This window comes from Pecten maximus, chromosome 10, assembly GCF_902652985.1.
Source record: "Pecten maximus chromosome 10, xPecMax1.1, whole genome shotgun sequence".
Lineage (NCBI taxonomy): Eukaryota > Metazoa > Mollusca > Bivalvia > Pectinida > Pectinidae > Pecten > Pecten maximus.
In genome coordinates, this window is record NC_047024.1 from 22,782,870 (window position 1) to 22,806,840 (window position 23,971).

A 23,971-nucleotide genomic window follows, 5' to 3' on the forward strand; every position below is an offset into this window, starting at 1 on the left:
TTGTTACAGTGAAGTTAACACCAAAAGCAATACTTCTAACTCTATTTGTAGCCCAGATCATTTAAAGGAAAGGACTTTCAAGTTTCTCCCTTATATGTTGTCTGCTATTGTTTCGTGCCTGTTAAATTATATATATTTATATATCTATCTATTTTGAGTTCTTTTGGTTGACGTATATGTTATATAAATTATTTAGTATACATTTGGCCTATACCATTTCGTACATCTTCTCCTAAAGAACCATAAATTTATGGATTCATTATGCGTGAAGTTTTCCTATAGAATCTTGACACACAAGAGGAAAATCTACTGAATAATGTAAACGTGTAGTGTCCGGACCAGTACTAGGTACTGTTGCGAGCTAGTAGTATATTAATTATACATCTATTATACATTATACATGCCCCGCCAGTAGGGCGTAAGAAATGTACCTGCTGCCCCGTAAAACGCGACTTCTTTTCTTTCGAAACAACTCTCTTCTTCCTAACGTCTCCTTTGACACTGCCTCGCTTTTGGCCTTTAGTTGAGCATTCGCCCGCGTGAGGAAGGCTTTGGGTTCTGTCCCTTGACCGAGACATACAAGAGTCTATACAACGATAGCTGATACTCCTGCTTAGCGCTCGTTCAACCGTTGTCTGTACAATATTACCGGATGTGATGTCCTGCTGGGTTATTTCGGAGGTACATTTCAGTGAGGTTGCACTATAAACTCGACATTAGATTTGCGCTATAACAAAGAGACAAACACTAATATACCGCAGCCTCCCAAAACACACACATACACTACAACGCACGCATCTCGCACAAAGGCGAGACCATAGCTGTTGATAAGACGTTAAACAATCCCTGACCTTACCAAACAATATATCATGCTAGCCATACGCTTGGTCACGATGTCTGTCATCCCCATGATTTCGCTAAAACGTGGTTAACATTGGGGACGTATGGTGGAATTATGGTGATCTTGAGCGAACGTGGTAAAATCGTAGCAATGTGACAATTATTTGACTGTCATTGTTTTATTTCCTGCCATGAATCATGGAAGTCGTGGACATCCTAGACATCGTGTCCGAGTACAAACCAGCAGAGAAATAAAATGAAACGTTCCGGTGATACTATTTAGGACGAGGAGCAAAACTATATAACAAACATTTATCTGTTTAGTTTAGTGACGCAGCGCCACAGAGGTAGTTCACTAGATGGTGGGCTGTTCAAGGCGCCCTTCGTCCACGATCGGTGATCCTTCTTTACCATAAACAAATAACTAGAATTGTATTCCTCAAACTTCACAGAAGATCGCCCCTCGTCCCTGGTCCGTCCTTCCATCGACCGTCGGTAAACAATCCATCGTTATTGGTAATTCTTGGGAAATACACAGAAAGATCTTTTTCGAATTTCATTTATAGGTTTCCCTTGGTTCCTAGTCGTGTTATTACCAATATCTAGATTGATCGAAAAACAAAATGGCCGACAAGCGACCGTTATGAAATTTGACGGTTGGAGTAGGTTGTCGCTTTTTCTCATAAAGTTCTTAATTGATATTGCTCAAGCTTCTGATGTACAGTGTAGGCTCCACGTGCTATCTAGTTTTCCCATTCAAATTTAAGACTGATTGGCTAACAAAATGGTGATCTGGATTTTGAATTGTTGACAGTTGAAGTTCATTATCGCTATTTTCCCTCCGTAAAGCTTTCTCACATTTCTTATGTATATTCCTCTTCATCCCTAGCTTTATACAAACAGCTTCTTCAGTTCTTGGAAATCAAAATGGCCGACAAGTTAACTTTCTTTAAGCTAATTGTCAGATAAATCATCATCAATCTTTCTAAAAAAAACTCAGTATTTTCTTGAGTTAGTTGAAGTTATTTTTCGTTACTTCGTAAGAGAAATCTTGATGGATCTGTTTTTAGATCTATCATGTAGACTCCCCTTGTTTTCAAATGAAAGGAATGAGAGGAAAGAGAGAGAGAGAGAAAAAAAGAGAAAATTTCAGTTGTATGTTTGGCACTGAGATCCCTCTGGAGTCCCTTGTTTTTCCGTTAATGTCTCTAAAAACCCGTCACTCTATTTTAGGACGTTAATTAAACCCGTAACAAGCACACACCGAGTTTGGCGTCAGGTGTTAATTAAATATTGCCGGCAAACAGTGAGCAATGACTCTTGAATGTATCATTTTTAAGCAAAGCACTCATATTTCCATCACAACATCATCAAACGGTCAGGAAGCTGGTATGCTATACAAATTGCCTTACTTACGAGGTTGATGACCCGTCTGTACTCACTCATATGATTCCGTCCAAATATGTTCGTCGCCTGTTGGAGACGAAGTTTAACGTAAATTTTGTTTTTTACCACAATTCATCATTGGACTTCATTGTGCATGCGCTTTTCAGCGACGAATGAATGGATATTTGAAAATTGAAATAGTCTTCATTATGGCAAGCCAAGTTGTCATTTATTCGCGGAGCAATGTTGATCCAGTATTTTACCAAATTATATAAGATATCTTATATATTTCATTTATAAGATATCTCATATAATATAGAAGATATCTTATAAAATATAGAAGATATCTTATGAAATATATAAGGTATCTTATGAAATATATAAGATATCTTATTTAATTTTCTTTATAAGATATCTTATATCTTTTATGAGATATCATATATATTATATAAGATATCTTATAAAGAAAAGTATATAAGATATCTCATTTATTTTATAAGATATCTTATAAAGTATATAAGATATCTTATCAACTTTATAAGATATCTTATATTATAATATAAGATACCTTATGTAATTTAGTAAAATCCTGAATCAACGTTGTTCCGTGAATAAATGACAATTTGACTTGCCATAGAAGAGTATCGGAATCAGCAGGGAGCCTGAAGTTGGTTCCGAGTTCCGAGTTCCGTCTTACTTAAACAGAACTCGGAACTCGGAACCAACTTCAGGCTCCCAATCAGCTGGGGTTAGCCAAATGGGGTTACGTATAATGTTATACAGAATTCCTTTATACCTTGCCGAATGGTCACGAGGGAATATAATCTTGCTGTTCTATATGAAAATAAAAAAATCCAACATTTGTCCAACCAGTGTCGAAATCAAATATATGTAAGAAAGAGATGTAATGATAACAACTGTTAAGTTTGCAGACCAAAGATGGATCTTTCAATGCAGAGATACATCTGCTCTTCTTCAGTCATAGCAATAAAAAAAAATACCTTAATTTAGGCTGAAATTGTCCATCCCGGGTGACACTGATAACTATAGATAATCGGCCTGGAAAGTTCAACTCTTTTTTACAAGTTAGCCTGAGTATATATTCAAATCATTTAACTATTTTCAGGATGATAAAGAATGTATTTTTATACATTGTTGTGACACGTGGTATTTCAAAGCAGTTTGATGCAATTCATGAATGGATAGGGATATTTATTTATTTATTTATTTATTTATATTTTAATTTATTTAGGTTTTTTTTTTTTTTTTTTTACTTTTTTTTTTTTTTCATTAAATATATTGTGCCCTAGATATAACACGAAATTTGGTGATTAAGGTTAGTTTTAAATTGTCTTTGAAAGACTAGAAGTAATACCCGAATTCGGAAACCGCATCTACTGGTGTCCCTAATGGTCATATATAATGTATAATTGACATATAAATCCGTCGCTCAGTCCAAAATAGATATCGTATATTGTGTATCATTTATTTCATTGTAATTAGTTCTTGGACACAGCTAAGGAGCAATTATGTACTCTGACTTTGTATCCATCAGTGCAATATATCCTGTCGATCAATATTAAAACAATGGCATTGTCTCACCTTGTAATAAACTAGGTCAAATAAAGGTTCATTTTATTTCTATCCAACGGTCTAATTTTGATATTTAATTCAATTCTCGCAATCTAACTGGAGTTTCGCCACTGACATCTGCGAAATGTTAGCCCCGTGAAATTAACCATACGGCTGCGGGCATTTCCAATACGGCGCAAAAAAAAGTGGCTGTCTTCATAAAAATAAACATTAAGAATTCAGTATTGTTGTTTCTGATTTTTCGGCATAGCCGTATAATTTTCTTTTTGCCCCGGATATGACGCGAAAGGTGGCGTTACTGGTCAAGATGAAGTATGTGATTGGTCAAAGTAGCGGTAAATGCAAAATGCAATTATGCAGTTAAAAACGAAACAAAGTTAAGATTGAATGCAAGCTGAATAAGTGGATGAATCTTTTCAAATGACATATCAATAAAATTACATTCCTGATTCAAAAATGATTCAAACTGATGTAATTTTGTTATCCGTGCTGAAACGCATTAGATCGTTAATTTATTTCACCAGCAGTTTTACATTATAACCACTAGCATTAAAACTATGTCGCTTATCTTTTTTAAAGATATTTCTTGTTTCCTTTTATATTTTTCAATCGATTTCTTTGAAACTTGGTAGGCTATATGACCATGATATATGTTTGTGTTTGTCTGAACGGCATTTTGATTCGACTATTTTTGCACGATTTATTGCCATTTGTTTATTTCCAGAACTTGGATCTTGTTCGAGATTTTCTACCACAGTGTCCTACGGATTTCTATGAAACATCGACTTTGTAGTGAAAGACGAGGGCTACATTATATATCCCACCTAACCACTCATACAGTGTAAGGTGATCATACTTCAATGCAAAATAGTATATTACGCTATATGGCATCATATTTCCCTTTTTTCCTGAGGCATCAGTTAAGTAACACGACATTAAATTCGGACAAATACGCCTAATATTTCTCATCAACTCAGATTCCTTCATCAAAGACAACAATCGCGGAGTACAAAAAGGACACGCTTCAGATTACTTCTTAAATACTTAATCAATGATTTTCCCCTTAAGAAAACATAATTTTCATACTGTGGAGATTAATTGCAGAGGAACCAAAGCTGTACGCAAATGGTTAATTAATATCACCGTTACCCCTAATTTGCAGCCATAACAACCAAATGAAATATTTTGTTCTGTAAAACGGACATAGTTTCATTTTTTCACCGATAATTGACTATCAGTTCAGGTATATCAACGATCGATAACCGTTAGTTCCGGTATATCATTGATAATTGACTATCAGTTCCGGTATATCACTGATGATTAACTGTCAGTTCCGGTATATCACATATAATTGACCGTTAGTTCCGGTATATCATCGATAATTGACTGTTAGTTCCGGTATATCACCGATAATTGACTGTTAGTTCCGGTATATCACCGATAATTGACTGTTAGTTCAGGTATATCACCGATAATTGACTGTTAGTTCCGGTATATCATTGATAATTGACTGTTAGTTCCGGTATATCACCGATAATTGACTGTTAGTTCCGGTATATCACCGATAATTGACTGTTAGTTCCGGTATATCACCGATAATTAACCGTTAGTTCAGGTATATCACCGATAATTGACTGTTAGTTCCGGTATATCATTGATAATTGACTGTAAGTTCCGGTATATCACCGATAATTGACTGTTAGTTCCGGTATATCACCGATAATTGACTGTTAGTTCCGGTATATGATCGATAATTGACTGTTCGTTCCGGTATATCATTGATAATTGACTGTTAGTTCCGGTATATCACCGATAATTGACTGTTAGTTTCGGTATATCACCGATAATTGACTGTTAGTTCCAGTATATCACCGATAATTGACTGTTAGTTCCGGTATATCATCGATAATTGACTGTTCGTTCCGGTATATCATTGATAATTGACTGTTAGTTCCGGTATATCACTGATAATTGACTGTTAGTTCCGGTATATCACCGATAATTGACTGCTAGTTCCGGTATATCAACGATCGATAACCGTTAGTTCCGGTATATTATTGATAATTGACTATCAGTTCCGGTATATCACTGATGATTAACTGTCAGTTCCGGTATATCATTGATAATTGACCGTTAGTTCCGGTATATCATCGATAATTGACTGTTAGTTCCGGTATATCACCGACAATTAACTGTCAGTTCCGGTATATCACCGATAATTAACCGTTAGTTCCGGTATATCAACGATAAGTATCTGTTAGTTCCGGTATATTCTCTATAAGTAACTTTCAGTTTCTAAAAGATGATTTTCAGCGTTTCAGACTTTTGTGTACAACGTCACCCACGCATTAGACCAGAAATTGTCCCGCTTCTGACTGAAATTCCTTCAATTTTGTTCGGAACTCGGAATTATGAAATTCGACCAAAAGGTTATTGAAAAGTATTTTGCAGTAGTACCATATTGTTACTCTTATATCCAAACTTACATATTCTAAATCATATTGATGATAATTTGATCTCTTACTTTGAACTTCTTACAGAAAAACAATCATCTTAATGTGATAATTCCGTAAAAAATATTTTATTGTGTCATATCCTTTTCCTGCTTTATAGCCGAGTCCCTGTCACATAGATTATTGTATCTGCGCGTGCGTTAGACAATTTTGATTGACAGATATAAGAGGCATACAGTATATATCACGTGTAAATGGCATTTATTTATTTCGCTTAACTTTCATATCTCTTGGACATTCATTCATAGGTTAGCTCTCAATCCAATGACTGGTTTAATTACACTGAAAACCTGGATCAAGTTAAACAGAACATGCAACAAAAGAATGAATTCGTTTATTTTTTAAACATTAAATCAGTTATTTAGAATAATAGCTTAATTTACCATCAGACTTCCCGTGCAGGAACGGAGGAAGAATATGCCGTAATCCGCTGCATGTATAGGAAGAGACGACTAAAAGTCGGCTCCCTGAAGATTCACGGGTTTTCTTTACCGACTGTTATTAAAAGGTACCCGGAATAATTTGTAATATTAGGTTTGGAAATAAACCACTTCATAAAACAGAAAGCGGAAAAAGTGCAACGCCATAGCGATTTTCGTTTCAGAGAAATCACGATATTTCTTGAAATCTCGCCTGCGGCTCGACAGCTCGACCCTATTAGATTTACCTGTCATGTGATTTATTTCGTCTTCATTCTATTGTGATATATTTATAGATGTTTATTAACAAGTTCACACATCCATGGACGTTAGGAACTCGTGTCAAGGTCGAATAAACCATGTGTTATGTATGGATGTCGGAACACGCGTGTCCTTTAACTTGAACTCCCTGTCATGTTTTCTAGACCAGCCATCTTGTTTATCGACAGGTGTCCCAATTAGCGATATTTTACTTTACAGGTGTCAAAATGTCTACAATAGGGTAGATATCATCCGTTCTGACTAATGTAGCAAGTTACATCAAGACAAAATGTGTCCATGGTTATATAAACTGTCAAGTAATAAGTTTAATGTATTTATGAAACAAAATTATTCATTATATGAATATTCATAAATTGCATCCTGATAATACAATTGTATATTACGCAGTGCGTTTTACTACTCCTTACAATACAGACAAAATAAGAAATTTTAAAACTCGCAATAGCAGGATAATTGTCCGTCAAAAACCTATGATATATACATGTATATTTGTTATTGTTAAACGATTACAAATAAACCAAAACATTCCTACCCTACCTAAACTACGTTCCGACAGAGTATGAAACCGGCACGGTAATATATATCCATGATTTTAAATTTCTCGGATAAAAAAAAAAACAAGTGTAAATTGATGATTCTGATATTTATTATCAATATTCAATTCACAAACCTACCCACTAAGTCATTTTGTCGGCAATACAAACCAAAAACGAGCACGATAGACAGGAAAATCCGCTTGAATATACCGCCATATTTGATAAAAAGATAAATATCAATTTCCTTATAAGGAAATCGAAATAAATTGGCGCTAATGAGATTTCCCGCGAGATTTCAACAGATGTTGGGTTTGGTTTGGTTTATTTTGTTTAACGTCCTATTAACAGCTAAGGTCATTTAAGGACGGCCTCCCGTGCGTGCGACATGCACGCGTGTGGTGAGTGCGTATCTGTGTTTTGGGAGGCTGCGGTATGTTCGTGTTAAGTCTCCTTGTGATAGGCCGGAACTTTTGCCGATTTATAGTGCTACCTCACTGAAGCATACCGCCGAAGACATCCAGCAGGACACCTCACCCGGTCACATTATACTGACAACGGGCGAACCAGTCGTCAACCATATTTTGCTATATACATATCCATTATATTCCAGGAAGTGGACATTTTCTATGTTGCTTGTACAATTATAATACGGTAGAATTTCTATTTATTTTATTGTGTAACTTATATTTAGTTTTGGTAATTATTTGTTATTTGCTATAAATACGGATTCTCCGGACCCGGGTTCATAGCGAGTAAATTAGTGTGAGAGAGATATTCGCACGGGTAAACGGGCGAACCGGTTGTGTGACCTTGGAAGGTATACATGGGTTAAACAAGCGCAAAATACAGTTTGCGGTAAGTTATATTATATTTCTTATACACCAATGTGTTGGTTTTTAAACCCCGAAATCTGTTGCGTTTATATCCGAAGTATAACATGTTATTTTCTAATCGTAATGCGTACCGATGAGTACAGTTCATAGGTCTGTGAATGTAATGTTTATGAGGCTAATATTTGAAGTAACTGAGCTATGATTTTTGATGTAAAGTATAATATATGTTTAGAATTGTTGCATTTGCGGTAATTCATAACTTATTTGGTAGAATTAGCAAGTCTTACGAGTATTAAACGTGTATGTGTTTAGTTATCGTATTAGCTCTTATATAATATGTATAACTATATATATAGCGGGTATATCGCTAGTTTACTTTCTTTATATCGGTGTTTTATAAGAGTACAATGGAATTAGTGTCAAATAATATGTCGTTTACATAAATAAGTGCATGTTGATAGAACTATGATGTAGATAAATACTATATCATTATGGTATTTGCATAGTGTAGTAAAACCTTTAGTTAGACATTCATATATATGTCGTTACAGTTTTAACCTATGATGGTGTGAGGGCAGATGTCATTTGAGACTGACATGGTATCCAGTAACCATAGTTTCCAGTCCTATGTGGGCAACACAAACACCATTATCACTAACTGATTGCAGTCCTGTGTGGGTAGCTGTTGGTGAGATGTGAAGTGTGACAACTATTGGTGAGCTATCCTGTGTGGGCAGCTATATGCATCGTAAGAAGTCCTGTGTGGGCAGATTTTAATGTTATGTCCTTTGTGGGCAACCATATCTCCATATTTCCATATGTCCTGTGTGGGCGGAAGTAACTTTATACAGACCTTTGTGGTCAACCATATTTCCATATGTCCTGTGTGGGCGGATATAACTGTATACAGACCTTTGTGGTCAACCATATTTCCATATGTCCTGTGTGGACGGATATAACTGTATACAGACCTTTGTGGACAACTCTATTCCCATATGTCCTGTGTGGGCGGATATAACTGTATACAGACCTTTGTGGACAACTCTATTCCCATATGTCCTGTGTGGGCATATTATATCTACATTTATGTGGCAACGTTGAGCAGTCCTTTGTGGACAGATACATAAACTTGTCTTGACAATCTTTGTCTGGAGTGTAACAACTTTCTATGTGGACACTGTACGTCAGACACTATACGTCAGCCGTCATTGGAAGTATTTGTGGATTGCAGACCACCTGATTCAGTGTATGTATGTGTATGTTAGTTGTGAGAAAGTTGTATATATTGCTATTATTGCATATGTGACTGTTAAATATGTACATTATTGTAATAAACTCATGTATATAGTGTATATGGGGTATTTGTTCCATTCATTACATCAGCGCTGCTAGTCGTGCTCGTCCAGGTTACACCACTCCAAATATGCCGAGCGCTAAGCAGGAGTAGTAACTACCATTTTTAAAGACTCTGGTATGTCTCGGCCAGGGGACAGAACCCAAAGCCTTCCTCACAGGGGCGAACGCTCAACCAAAGGCCAAAAGTGAGGCACTGTCAAGGGAGACATTAGGAAGAAGAAAGCTGTTAAGAAAGAAGAGAGAAGATAAGATCCCAAATTTAGTCACCTCTTACGATCATGCAATGGGGGCAGCAGGTACAATTCTTACGCCCTACCTGCAGGGAAGTTTCAACAGATGTATATCTATTAACAGATGTATATCTGGTGAGCAAAGTCAAACATTCTGAAATGGAATCATTACACGAAGGTAAAATGTAATTGCTTCGTGACTTACAAAAAACTGTTTAAAAGATCTCTGATAAAATATTTCTTATCCGAGTAGCTTTATGCGTATATGGTCACGAATACTATATTTGGAAGAAGCATCATGGGGGATTACGGAGACAACTCCGAGTAGTATAGTATTGGAATGTGCGAATTAAAGGTTTTCAGATGTGATGGTAGGCTAATAAGTTGCAATAATTTGCATTAGAAATGTTTTATCATACCAAATAGTATTACACGACATCCGCCTATTGTAGCATATTCAGGGTTCATTGTTTAACAACAATACCGTCAATGGAGGGAATCGTTGATATAACGACGACCATCTCTCAGAAATCGTTTGTCTGTCCGTCCGTCACCCAGTGCTACGTTACGGCAGCTGACTCGCGTATTTGAAACGTTTATCTATTAATATTAACAAAAGTGAAGTATTTGTGACATTCTATATGAATTTAAGATACAATTGTAATTATTTCTGTGACTTTCGTTTCAATCATCTTCATCGTAATCAAATTCCTAAAAAAAATCGGTTTTCAATCCGCAAAATGACTCCGTACCGCTATCACTCTCTACAATACTGGCTGTCGCTGGTTGAATCTTTGACGTCACGGCCTGAAAAGCTCTGATTAGCAGTATATCGACGGGTGAAAATCGTGATATCGACCGATTTTTATAATGTTTTCGACTTCTTTTTGGGGGGAACAAACGGAATAAATCTAAATATTTATCAACTCTCATTCCGGGGACACTTTAAAGTGTTGATGGCTGTTCAGAATTAATTACTAACTAAGGAAACAGCAGCAGTAACGTGTCAAATCACCTGTGGTGATGTGTCAATACCGGTACTCTAGCGTCAAAGTTATAAATAGCATATTGAAATAAACACGCATTACTAATCAATTCTATTTCAGAAAGGACCATAATTCCTTGAATAATTAGTTGTGTTTACCCCAGACTTCATTTTAGTGTTCATTACTTTCTGTTAACAGAAGCCACTGGAAAACCTTCGCTCCGACTGATCGATATCTTGGGGGATTTTTACAAAAAGTCTCGTTTTCATGAATTATTCATGAACCAAATCCAGTACTCTGATTTGATACTGTTAAAAATAGTTCATGTCGAGTATATGCTGTCCGTCGAGGTGACCGGACGGTGTTGACGGTGCTCTGCGATCTGATAGCCTTCAATGAAGTTTACAGACTACTAAAGACCATGTAAGTTCGCATGTGTAATATGGAATGTGCATTGGTAACATCTAAAGTTTTTTCAGACTCTGAACCTTGATAGAATTATGTGTTTCGATGATATTCGATGTGTTTCCGTCACGTTTGTCAGTGTAAATAGCGCTCACCTGTAATTTACCAGTTCGTTCACTGTACGGTGGTTTTACAACTCCCATAACATCATAAGGACATTGAATAATTATACAGTGAATATTGTAATGGATAATATGGATGTTTTGACTTTTATCGAATATATTGTTTATCTCGTAATGTAGTTTACGTGTAAACAAGAGCGCTCATAGTAGCTATACTTGCCCACCCGTGCGTAGCGAACAATAGTGTTCACTGTCAGTATGGGAGACACCAACAACAATACAGATGGTATTTATAGTACACAGGTCCCAAGTGTGGTTGACAGTAGCATTTTAGATGAAATAAAGGAACAATTCGGCGGTCATGACAAACCTACGTTTGAAAACAAACTTGTTACCTATTTCAAGAACGACGAAAATACGCTTGTAAGCATTAGACAGAGTTTATATGACTTTGCAAAGTATAACAATGAAGCGTTCCCCGAGGGTGTTCTCTCTAGACGTGTGTGTAGATCTGACAATCAGTCCGTATGTCAAAAGTATGCAAGTGACATTTACATTTTATATGAGTATATCCAAGGTAACATTAACGAAGCAACGTTACAGAAAAGTGTTATGAGTAGACACGCTCTACGCAGTGCATCTGCCAATGTGAGAGGTGAGCTGGACAACTCGATCGTGAACAGTCCTAAGCCCAACCATGTACAATATCGGTGCAGGGACGATTCTAGTGAAATGGATTCTAGCCAAGCGGCAAGTAATTCAAATGACAATACATCCAGCAGACTTAGAGACGGAACCCAGCATAGCGCGGAAGATCCTAACCGTATAATAATTACAAATGTGTTAGAATTAAAACAATTAATGCAGCAAAACACTGACAGTATAATGAACAGACTGACTAATATAGAGAAAACCGTGAACTCTGATCTGAAAAATATGAAACGGATACTAGAAGAAAAAAATATTGAAATCGGTCAATTGAAAACACAAATAGACCAATTCAAGGAATCGAGAAGGAACAATCTTAATAGTGACAAATCTGGCACTAGCGTTAAAACTGTTACTCCAGATAAACGAAATAACGATGAATTGTCCGAGAGCAATTCCGAGACCCCACACGTGGACAATGACGACGGAATCACCCAAATCAATGGAGGTCAAGCCAGCCCGCAAGCAATTTCTGTAATTTCCGGGAATCGCGGTAATAATGAAACTAAGCAACGTCAGGTGCATGAAACTCCTTTGAGTCATATGACATATAATGAAGACTATGAACCCTAGCACGCGTAACCATGACGGTAATAAAGGTGGCGTTGTCAGTGGGGAAGGTTGTACAAGTGATAAACAGAATGTTACTACAAGTGACACTTTCAACAGTAACCAATTACGCAATGTGCCAACTGATGATTGGTCAACAGTGGTCAAACGTAGACATAAACGATTTGATAAGGGTAATATGTTTCCCGAGAAAGGAAGTGAACAATGCAGCAACCAGACAAAGTCTCGCGATTCAAATACAGACAGGCATTTGGGTTCACAATGCTATGGGGACAACGACTACAACCAACACAGACTTGTTCCGAAGACAAGTTCATTCACTGGTATAATGCGACGTCGAGTGACGCGTTTAGTGCTGGCCAATGTAACGGCGGATAGGCCATTCGAAGTGGTTGAGCAAGGAATCCGGCAACATTGCAGTGAAAATGGCGTAGTTGTCACATTTGTGAAATTACTCAGAATGAAAGAGGAAACAAGGTTCCGTATACCATCATTTACTGTTAAAGTGAATGTTGCTGCGAGGAACATATCGATGGTACTAGACCCAAACTTTTGGCCAGACGGAGTAACTTGTCGCGAATGGATTTCTCGCGGAGTAAATGAACACAGGAGTCTTCTCCAATGATTCTTGATGCAAAACCAACGTTTAAATTTGTCATCATACTTACACTGCTTCCGATCATGATTAATTTTTGTACATGGAATGCAAGAGGTGTGATGTATGGGACATCATTTTTAACGAAACATTTAAACAACACAGATATATGCGTCGTATGTGAACATTGGCTAAACAAGACAACTTTTGGGTTCTTGGAAAACATCGATGAAAAATTTCATGCCACTGGAACTATAAACCAGAATAATGTATCACTACGGGGGTCTGGAGGTGTAGCGATCTTGTCGCGAAAGTCAATGTTCAGTACAATACGTCAACTAGACACTGATAACATAGATAACATTGCAGCGGTTTGCTTAAGTAACCAAAACATAGAACGGATATTTGTGATCGGCGCGCTGCTGCCTTCCAGCAACAGAACATATAAGCAGTATTGTAATAGTGTATATGAGTTATTTGCTCTATATGATCAATGTTGCGAGCAAGGGACAACGTTCGTGTGCGGCGATCTCAATGCAGACACTTCATCTAACAGCTATAGATCAGGAATTTTATTAGAACACCTGGCTGAAAGAAACCTGGTCAATGTCGCGAGTCTTCCGATACGGACTGGTCCAACATATACATGGTCAAACAAGTGTCGTTCATCAAAGACGTTGATAGATTTTATCGCTGTCCCGGCATATCTAGAAAGATTCATTACATCGTGCAAAATAGACAGTGCATGTTCATATGAAATTTCTGACCATCTCCCGATACTTGTATCGATAGACGAATCTGCATTTCCCAAAAATAGAAAAAAGAATATACGTGGATTTCCCAAGTGGAATAAAGCATCCTACTTGCAACTTAGTTTGTATTCAAGTCAACTTGAAGAATCGTTAAAACACTTACATTTAGATGGCCCTTCACCTAAATGTAGTCCGTCATCGCTGGAAAAACTTCTTGAAAATGTGATAAATGTTATGAAGACGGCATCTGAAGACAATATCCCAAGTGGAACGTTTAAAATATATTTAAATCCATACTGGAAAAGACATGAACTGAACCTTTACCATTTTGATATGAGACAAGCCAGGCGCTCTTGGATAGCAAATGGGAAACCGAGGGCGGAATCCGACATGATGTCGTATCGCATATATAAAGACACGAAACGAGAGTTTAGGAAACAAAATCGTTATGCGAAAAAGAAATGGAAAACTGACAAAAAGAACGAGTTGCTTAAATCTGCCGAAATCGATATACAGGAATTTTATAAAACTGTGAGGAAACAACGAGGTAAGACGCCTACCGATAAACCTCTTATCTACAAAGGTACTGTGGCTATAGATGATAAATCCAAATGTGACCTATGGGCTCAGTACTATGGTGATTTATTTTTTTTTTTTTTTTTTTTTTTTCGTACTCAGAGTTGGCTCATATAGTCACATCTTTGGTAACTCCATCAATACAAATAATAAATAATAATTTTTTTTTTTTTTAAATAGATAAACCTTGCGAGGTGCGTGTTAGTATTTATTAGTTCGTGACGTTAATTGTCTAAAATGTCTTTAACTGCATACGTGCTATATTTTTTCATCTGACATCGAAGTATCTGGTGCTATTTAGAGCACCGAGCCATTTCATCATCGTACAATAATTATTAATATTATTATTAATATTTCTTCTTCTTTTTTTTTCATTCATCATATTCTTTTTCTTTTAATATTTCTTGATTTAATTTACACTCTTAACTAGTATACTCTGCCGCTCTCTTTCATACACACATGTTTTATATATATAAACAACGGTAAAGTGTCACTTTCTTTTCTCTCTTTCAGGACATCTTCATGCGTTCTCTTTCACACTCACTCGGTTAAATTTACGTGTTGTTAATTTTGATAGTTTTGTTAGTAATAATTTTTATAATATTGAAATCTAGAAACAAACAAAAAGAAGAAAGGCGAACAAAGTTTTTTCCAGCGGTTGGGGAGCCCCCTACCAGCATGGATAACCTTTGGTTACATCAACATTGTGTCTCTTTTAAAACAAACAAAGGTTATATATATATGTATATACATATATACCTCTATAATAGACTGGTCAATCATATCAATCGCTCAGTCTCCGTGTTGGTCATATCAACTCTTACCACATCCTCCGAGCAATCGATATCATTGACCAGTCTTGTTCAATGTTTGACTCTTAATCGTCAAATATGTTAATTAATTTAATTGACCTTTATATTGTCAATAAAATATTTAATTATTCCCTTCTTTTTTATAATTGTTGTCTGTCCAACTAATAATAATTCTTCTTTGAAAATTCTTAAAATATTGATTGATTTCTTTTTTTGATCACTTCGATGATAAGTTTTGAATATTGTATAGCCTATTAGTGTAAAAGTTATATTCAATTCTTTACAGTTAGTATGCTGATTTTTGTACCCCATGATAAGGTAATGTAATTTTCTAGGATTTATTGTATATCCATAACCTTGGAATAAATGTTCAATTTGCTGCCAAAATTCATTCAAGTATTTGCATTCTATGAAATAGTGTAAATAATTTTCTTGTATTTTACATACATGACACATTTCGTCTTCTTCTATTTTCCATCTATAAAGATGCCATTTTGCCGGGATAATATTATGAAATAGTTTCCATCTGAATATTTTTTGTTTGTTGTCTGCTAAACATTTAAATATAAAAATCATAAGATCAATGTAAGTTTGATGTGCTATATCAAATGTATTTCTCCACAATTGCCTACAATGTGTTTGCTCAAGTTTGTGAGAAACAAGTATGTCATATACACTCTTATTTGTAAGTTGTTCAACTGCAACATATTTTGAGTTTCTTTTATCATAAATCTGAATCCGCGCTGTTGTTTTAACTTTTGTATGTTTTGATATCTGTGACTTTATTGTCCGCTTCCATTCGAATGGTATAGCTTTTTTCAATTGCGTTATTTCACTAATCCAGTTTCGTTTATTTTTCAGTTTATGTAGTATATTTATTTCATCTATTTCATTATTTTCATTTAGGATATCATCTATAAATATCAGCCCGCTCGCAATGAAATTATCTATCAATAGACATTTCCCTTTAATTTTAATATTTCTATTTCCCCATATAACCTCCTGACGAATATTTGCAAAGTTAGAACTTTTTTTTCTATACCCCCCATTAATGCTAATCCATGAATCTAAAATACCTCTATAAAAGGGTGGTAAAAACTCATTTCTAGTAATGAGATTATCTATCTTATCAATGTTCATCTTAAAAATAAGAAGATTTTGACCAAATTTGTTAAGAAGATCAATGGGAATTGTTTTCCAGTTTGAATCAGTTTTGTCTACTAGCCTTTTTATCCAAGTTATATTCATCATTTTGATATGGGACTCAATATCTCTAATATTCAGTCCTCCCTTTTCATATGTTCCTATTAGAGTTTTTCTTTTAACTTTTTCCCGTTTACCATCCCATACGAACTCATGTATGCTCTTTTCTAGTTCCTTAATATTATTGTTTTCAATCGTTTGTACATTAGCTAGGTAAGTAACTTTTGGAATGATCAAAGAATTCACCACTAATATTTTCCCAATCATTGTGAGTTTTCTTTTCTTCCAGTTTTTTAACATTTCATCTACCGTTGTTTTTTTGTCTTGCCAATTCAAGTTACTACATACTTTCTTATTAGTTCCAAAATATATCCCAAGCGATTTTACTTCTGCTCGCCAATTAATACCAGTATGCAAGTTATTTCTCCGCTTGTTGGGTCCTAATAATAGACCCTCTGTTTTACCCTCATTTAGTTCTAGTCCTGATAACTTCCCGAATTCTTTTACAACTTTTATTGCGTTTTCAATGTCACCATATTTTAAAAATAATGTTGTGTCGTCCGCTAATTGTGCTATCTTCACGTGCCTTCTTTTAAGTTTAAATCCCGAAATATTTGGCTCAATCCTTATTTTTATAGCTAACACCTCGACCGCAATAACAAAAATTAAGCAAGAAAGTGGACATCCTTGTCTTATTCCCCTTGAAATTCCATAGTCCCCTGTCAACCAATTGTTATTTTTAACCATTCCCCTAATATTTTTATAAAGTGTTTTTACCCAATGAATAAATGATTCCCCAAATCCAAACTTCTCTAAACATGCGTACATAAATTCCCATTCTATCGAATCAAAAGCTTTTTTGAAGTCAAGAAATAAAATACATGTATCTATATTAAATTTTTCTGAATAATCAATAATATCTTGTATTTGTCTAATATTAAATCCTATAAATCTGTTTTTAATATAACCGTTTTGGTCAGTGTGTATTATTTTATGCATAACCTTTTTTAATCTATTTGCTAATACCTGCGCTGATATTTTGTAGTCTATGTTCAAAAGCGTTATCGGTCTCCAATTTTCTAATTTGTGTATTTCATTTTTCTTATAAATTAACGATACCAATCCATTTTTTTGTGTTTCACTGAGCTCCCCATATTGATATGCCTCATTTAATGATTCCACAACTATGTTTCCTATCTCTGGCCATAATTTATCATAAAATTCTACTGAAAGGCCATCTGTACCCGGACTTTTGTTTTTCTTCATCTTTTTTAATGCCTCTGTACATTCTTTTAGTGTAAATAAGCCTTCGCAACTATTACTATCATTTTGGTTTAAAGTTGTTACTTCTAAGTTTTCTAAATAATCTTGAATATGTTTTTTATCCGGATTTGTAGTAGTATATAAATTTTTATAAAAGTCCCTTATCACAGATAAGATTTGCTCATTTTCTCTAACGATTTTTCCTTTCTCATTTTCAACTTCATTGATAATCTTTTTTGATTGCCTATTTTTTTCCAACGCAAAAAAATATTTGCTGCTTTTTTCTCCTTTTTCTATCCAGTTTATTCGCGCCCTGATTTGTGCTCCCTTTGACTTTTCATCGTACCAATCTTCTACCTGTCTTTCTAATCTTTCAGCTTCAGCCTTTTCCCTTTCACTTATCGTACTCTTTTCATTTAATGCACGTAACTTTTTTTCAGATAATTGTAATTCCGATTTCTTTAATTTTACTTTTTCTTTACAGTATTTTATTGTTACGTGTTTGATTGTCAATTTACAACAATCCCATATTTCCCTTTTGTTTAAGTGGTGTTCATTACCATATATCACTGTATCATTTATGCATGTTTTAATTATATCTATGTATTGCTTGTCATCCATCATCGAATTATTTATTTTCCATATACCAGGACCTTTATTGTCATTTTGATACATTTTTATTGATATTGCTTGATGATCGGTACTTCTAATTTTTGCCGGTCTGATATCAGCCGACCTCATTAAATTAGTTAAATCTTTATTTATTAAAAAGTAGTCAATTCTACTGGCTTCATCATTTCTATTTCTACGCCATGTGTATTGTATTTTTTCTTTATTTTTAAGTCTCCATATATCTACTAGGCCCAGCGAATGTATCAATTGCTTTAACCCGAAAGATATATTTGAGTTTTTTGTTTTTCGAATTGGTTTTCTATCATGGTTTTTAAGTGTTTCGTTGAAGTCTCCCCCTAGTATTATTTTACCCGTTGCATGGTTTTGTATTCTTTTTAGACACCTTTTAAAGAATGCGTTTCTCTCCGTTTGAATATTAGGCGCATATAAAGCAACCAACGTTAACTTGTCGTTACATATTTCTACATTCATTACTATCTGTCTTCCATCATCAAATTTATATGTGTCTTTTATATTTATGTCAACATTTGTTTTAACTAATATCGATACCCCTCTACTCAGATTTGTACCATAGCTATGATCAAATGTACCAAAGTCTTTTACTTCCTCGTTTATAATATCTATCATTTCATCTGTTATATGTGTTTCGTTCAATAAACAAATATCTGCTTTTTGTTGTTTTATCCATTCATATAATCTTAGTCTTTTACATTTGTCTCTTAGCCCTTGGGCATTCAGAGAAGTTAAATGTAACACTTTCATTTCGATTTAATTTTTTGTTCTTTTTTCTTTTTCTTAGATTCGGTCTCCACTGGCGAAGGCGGAGTACGACTCTTTGAATCGCTTCTTTTTTTCCTCTCAACTGGTGTTCCAAATTCTTGCCGAGGCTTATTCACAAACATTTCCATTGTCCTTTGTGTTCGTGCCGCCTCTCCTTTGTCATCTTTCGTTGTTGGATTCTTTTTTCTTTCTTGGTTTGTGTTCTTTTCTGTCGTTGTTTCTCTCTCCTCGTCTTCTGTGTTTTCTACGTTGGTTTTCTCGATGTCTACATCATTTTCTTCTTTCATTTGACACTCTGTTTTCCTGTGCCCGCTTTCGTTACAAGCCAGGCATTTCCAATCATTTTCGCATTGTGTGTATGTGTGGCCTTCTTCTAAACATTTTGTACATTTTCGAGTACCATATCTTGGCTGTCCGTAGTACCATACGTTGCCATAATATTTTCCCATTTGCATGGATTTTGGGAGATCTTTTTTCAATTTTTTTACAAATACAATCCTATCTCCATTGTCGCAGTTGGTTAACTTATTGTTCACCCTCAATTTCTCCCTGTACATTTCTAGTACGTCACATCCTTCCTGTTCCAATGCTCTCGTTATCACTCCGTCATCCGCTGACAGCGGTATGTTTGATATTTTTAACCTTGTTGTAATTTCAGGGTCATATTTCGGTTTTCTAGGGTTTTCAGGTACAAGGAAAACTTGTTTTCCCCTTATGTTTATCCCTCTGGTTAAAAGTGTTAATCGGTCTGTAACGTTGTCGGCATATATTCTCCACACATTACCGGTTCTTTGTATACCGCTAAGATGTTCTGCGGGAATGACATTTCCCAGACTTAAATAAATTTCCGTGTGATTCAAATATTGCTTATCAATGGTGTTTTGTCCAAAAACTTCATTTTCTTTCAAAAATACTGGTTTTGCTGTACCATATCCAGCTGGATATGAATTTTGCTCATCGGTGTTTTTGTTTATACACGCGCCGTTTGTGTCACGATACTCATGTGTACTGGACAATACATCCGCATAGGTAGCCTGTTGCACCTGGTGACCTACCTGTGCCTTACCTGTATTGCCGAGATTACCTGTTCTCGATAACACATCTGTAAGCGCAGCCATTATGCTGCCTATACTGTTCATACCTGTTGGATTTTCCTCGCCGGAATTCATATTATTAAGCTTTCAAGTTGGGCAATACCGCTACAATAAATATTCAAAATTACCTTATTGAACGCCTGTACCAGTTTTTAACAAACCTGCACCCTTTTGGGCCTATATATACTGCAAATTCTTCAGAGCTAATATCCACCGTCCACCTTAGCCAGCGGTCGATAACTATGGTGATTTATTATCTCCAGATGAAAAGGATCTATTTGACACACAATTTAAAGTTGAGGTTGATGAATCTGTTCAAAAACTTATACATATGTCATCTTCCTCCCGTTCGGAACACGCCCTCGAAGGAGAAATATCTGAAAAGGAACTCCAATCTCAAATAAGAGTGTTAAAAACTGGGAAATCACCAGGAATTGATGGAATATGCAATGAACATTTGAAATATGGCGGGAACACTTTGGTCAAATCGTTGTGCATCATTTTCAATCGTATTATATCGACAACACATGTGCCACACACATTTAAGGAAGGGATAGTGATACCAATGTTCAAAGGTAAAGATAAAAACCCTTCGGATCCAGCAAGTTTTCGCGGGATTACACTGACTTCTTCCATAGGAAAATTATTTGAAAAAATATTATTGGAAAGGATGGAGAATTGGATTACACAAGACAATGTAGATTTTCCACACGCTTTACAGTTTGGTTTTAGGAAAGACATGGGTTCAATCCCAGCTATATTTACGCTTAAAGAAATAATATCGTATTTCACTGAAAGGCAATCATCGCTATACGTAGCTTTTCTAGATAATGAAAAAGCCTTCGACAGAATATGGCTGAATGGGCTTTTTTATAAGCTGTACGAGCTCGGTATACGCGGTCAATTTTGGAAAGTCATCTACAACTCTTATATGGATACAAAAGTATGCGTCCGAATTAAGGGAGAACTAAGTAACTATGTACAGGTGACGCGCGGGGTCGGCCAAGGAAAAGTTCTCAGCGCGTTTATGTTTAAATTGTATATTGATGGATTGCTAAATACCCTAGTTGAAACAAACTGTGGCATAAATCTAATGGACAGACATATTCCCGGTATTCTTCTTGCGGACGACACTTGTCTGATATCATCTACTAAAAGTGGCCTACAAACTCTAATAGACGCGTCAAGGATATATGCCTTCAAATGGCAATTAAAATATAACGCCGACAAAAGTGCTATTGTTGCTTTTAATAGTAGAAACCAATCTGGAAAGCATGAATTCTATATGGGGGAAAATAAAATAGTGTCAAATGACAGTGTAGTATATGCAGGAACAATTATCGCAAATAAAAATATGGTAAATAAAGCCATTGACAGAGCTTGTCGGAAGCTTCAGAGATCGTTTCACTCTCTTCGAGATGTAGGTCTCCGGTTTGGAGAAATTACTCCTATAGCGTCATCTGTTATTTGGAAACGCGTCATAGTACCTACCGGAATGTATGCGTGTGAAATATGGGGAAAAGTGCCGGGGAGGAGTTTAGACAAACTCGAGGTAACGCAAAGAAAGAGCTGCAGAATCCTGCAGGGGTTTGATAGAAATTCATCCTCAGATAGTACCATCGAAACTCTCGGGATTTGTCGTCTCTCATACTACATCGATAAGTATAGACTATTGTTCTTTGGAAGACTGTGCTTGACTCAACTAAAAAAAATACACAAGCATTTATTTAATTTTAACATAGGAATATACCTCATGTTCGGATTATCAGAATGTACCGATATTTTTCGGACATTAATCTCCACTATCTACGAATATGGTCTTGAAGACTTCTTGGATAGTTTCATAAGATACGGATGCTTCCCTACAAAAACCGCCTGGAAATATACAGTAAATAAAGCGATTTTAGAGACGTCTGAGCTTAAATGGAAAGAACGCGTAGCAAGACGATCAGAACTGACGCGATTCAGAAATATTCACCCACGTATCGCTCCACACAGACTGTGGTTCTTGTGCCTCGATATAAGCAACATGTGTCGGGAATTTGGATTCCTCGTCAAACTTGGAAGTCTACCTTTAACAAACTGTATTTGTGACTCGTGTAAACAAAATGTCGACGACATTGTTAAACATTTATTAATAGACTGCCGTGTATATTTTGAGGAGAGAGACATCCTACAAACTTCAATAGTGAATGTACTTCCGGTTATTCAGAGTGTCAGTATTTTAAATGATGATGAAAAACTTGCAAATTTTCTTCTTGGAGGAGATAATGATACGCTTGATATCAGTCCTGAGAATTGGAAACTGTTGATGATCGAGTCCGCAAAGACATTCTTTCTAATGAAATCAGCTCTTGTACATTGGTTATCCCGCCTGTAGTGTTCTATCATAAGATTGACGAACTGTGTTGAACAATAATCAGCTCATATGACTTAGGCGAATTTCAGTCCATGTACTGAGTTTCAATATTAATTTAATACATACATAATATCAAATTAATGTCTATTTAATCAATGTACATACGTTCTCATTTTCATATTTTCAATATTGTCGAATTGATCTTCACACGTTGGAGGAAATAAAGATATTCAATTCAATTCAATTCAATTCATGGTCGCAGCCATCTTGATATACCGTTTTATTTCTATTTTCAAGGCAAAGAAGAGTTTCATTAATAAAAAGAATTTTGATTGGTCGATAAAAATATGAGTATTTATATTTATACCGAAAGGTTTAATTTTCAAACCAGTGCTCACACGGGTCAAACGAGTGAAACGTATAGCAAAGTCTCCGTGGTAGGGGCCGATGATGATGGGGAACATGCGGTTTTTGAAACAAAATAAGCCTTCAACGGATAATAAAATGCTCCATCCCATTAAATCCCATCAGTTGGAGTATAAGTACTGCACTCTTAATTAAAGTGAGATAGGCTGTGTTAGTACTGGTCCCATTATTGTTGGTGTTATTGTTCAAATACAATCATCATGTCCGGGTTATAACTTAACATAACTTAATATCTTGTGGAATAAGAAACATTTATGCATCACCTATAGACGTTGTATAACCTACTTTGATTTGGTCACTGGGACTATTTCTCATTTCCAGATAACTTGAAGGATACAATGTATATATATGTATATGGCATCATTTGTTTAGCTTGATTACAATAATACATCTAGCTATATTAGTCCAGGAAAGTAGGGGCTTCTGAGCTGTGCATGTCCTACACTTTAAATATACCTACACAACATCATTAAATACAACATGTATCAAATGTAATTATAATGGATGGATGACAGTAAAACGCGAGGATGAAGACGTCCTTGTCATTCCGGTAAGAATATTTATATATGAATAAATAAAAATGACCACTTGTTTTGTCGGCATAGCCGTATAATAATCTTTTGGCCCGGATATGACGCGACAGGTGGCGTTACTGGTCAAGATGAAGTACGTGATTGGTCAATGTAGCGGTAGATAGAT

At 35.6% G+C, this 23,971-nt stretch overlaps 1 long non-coding RNA gene across 1 annotated transcript; it reads left to right on the top strand.

Moving 5' to 3' along the window:
- Positions 1-8,097: 8,097 nt before the first annotated feature.
- On the top strand, positions 8,098-9,754 carry LOC117335383. Its single transcript, XR_004534389.1, has 2 exons — positions 8,098-8,424; positions 8,954-9,754. It is a non-coding gene; the product is annotated as an uncharacterized LOC117335383 (long non-coding RNA).
- The last annotated feature ends 14,217 nt before the right edge of the window (positions 9,755-23,971 follow it).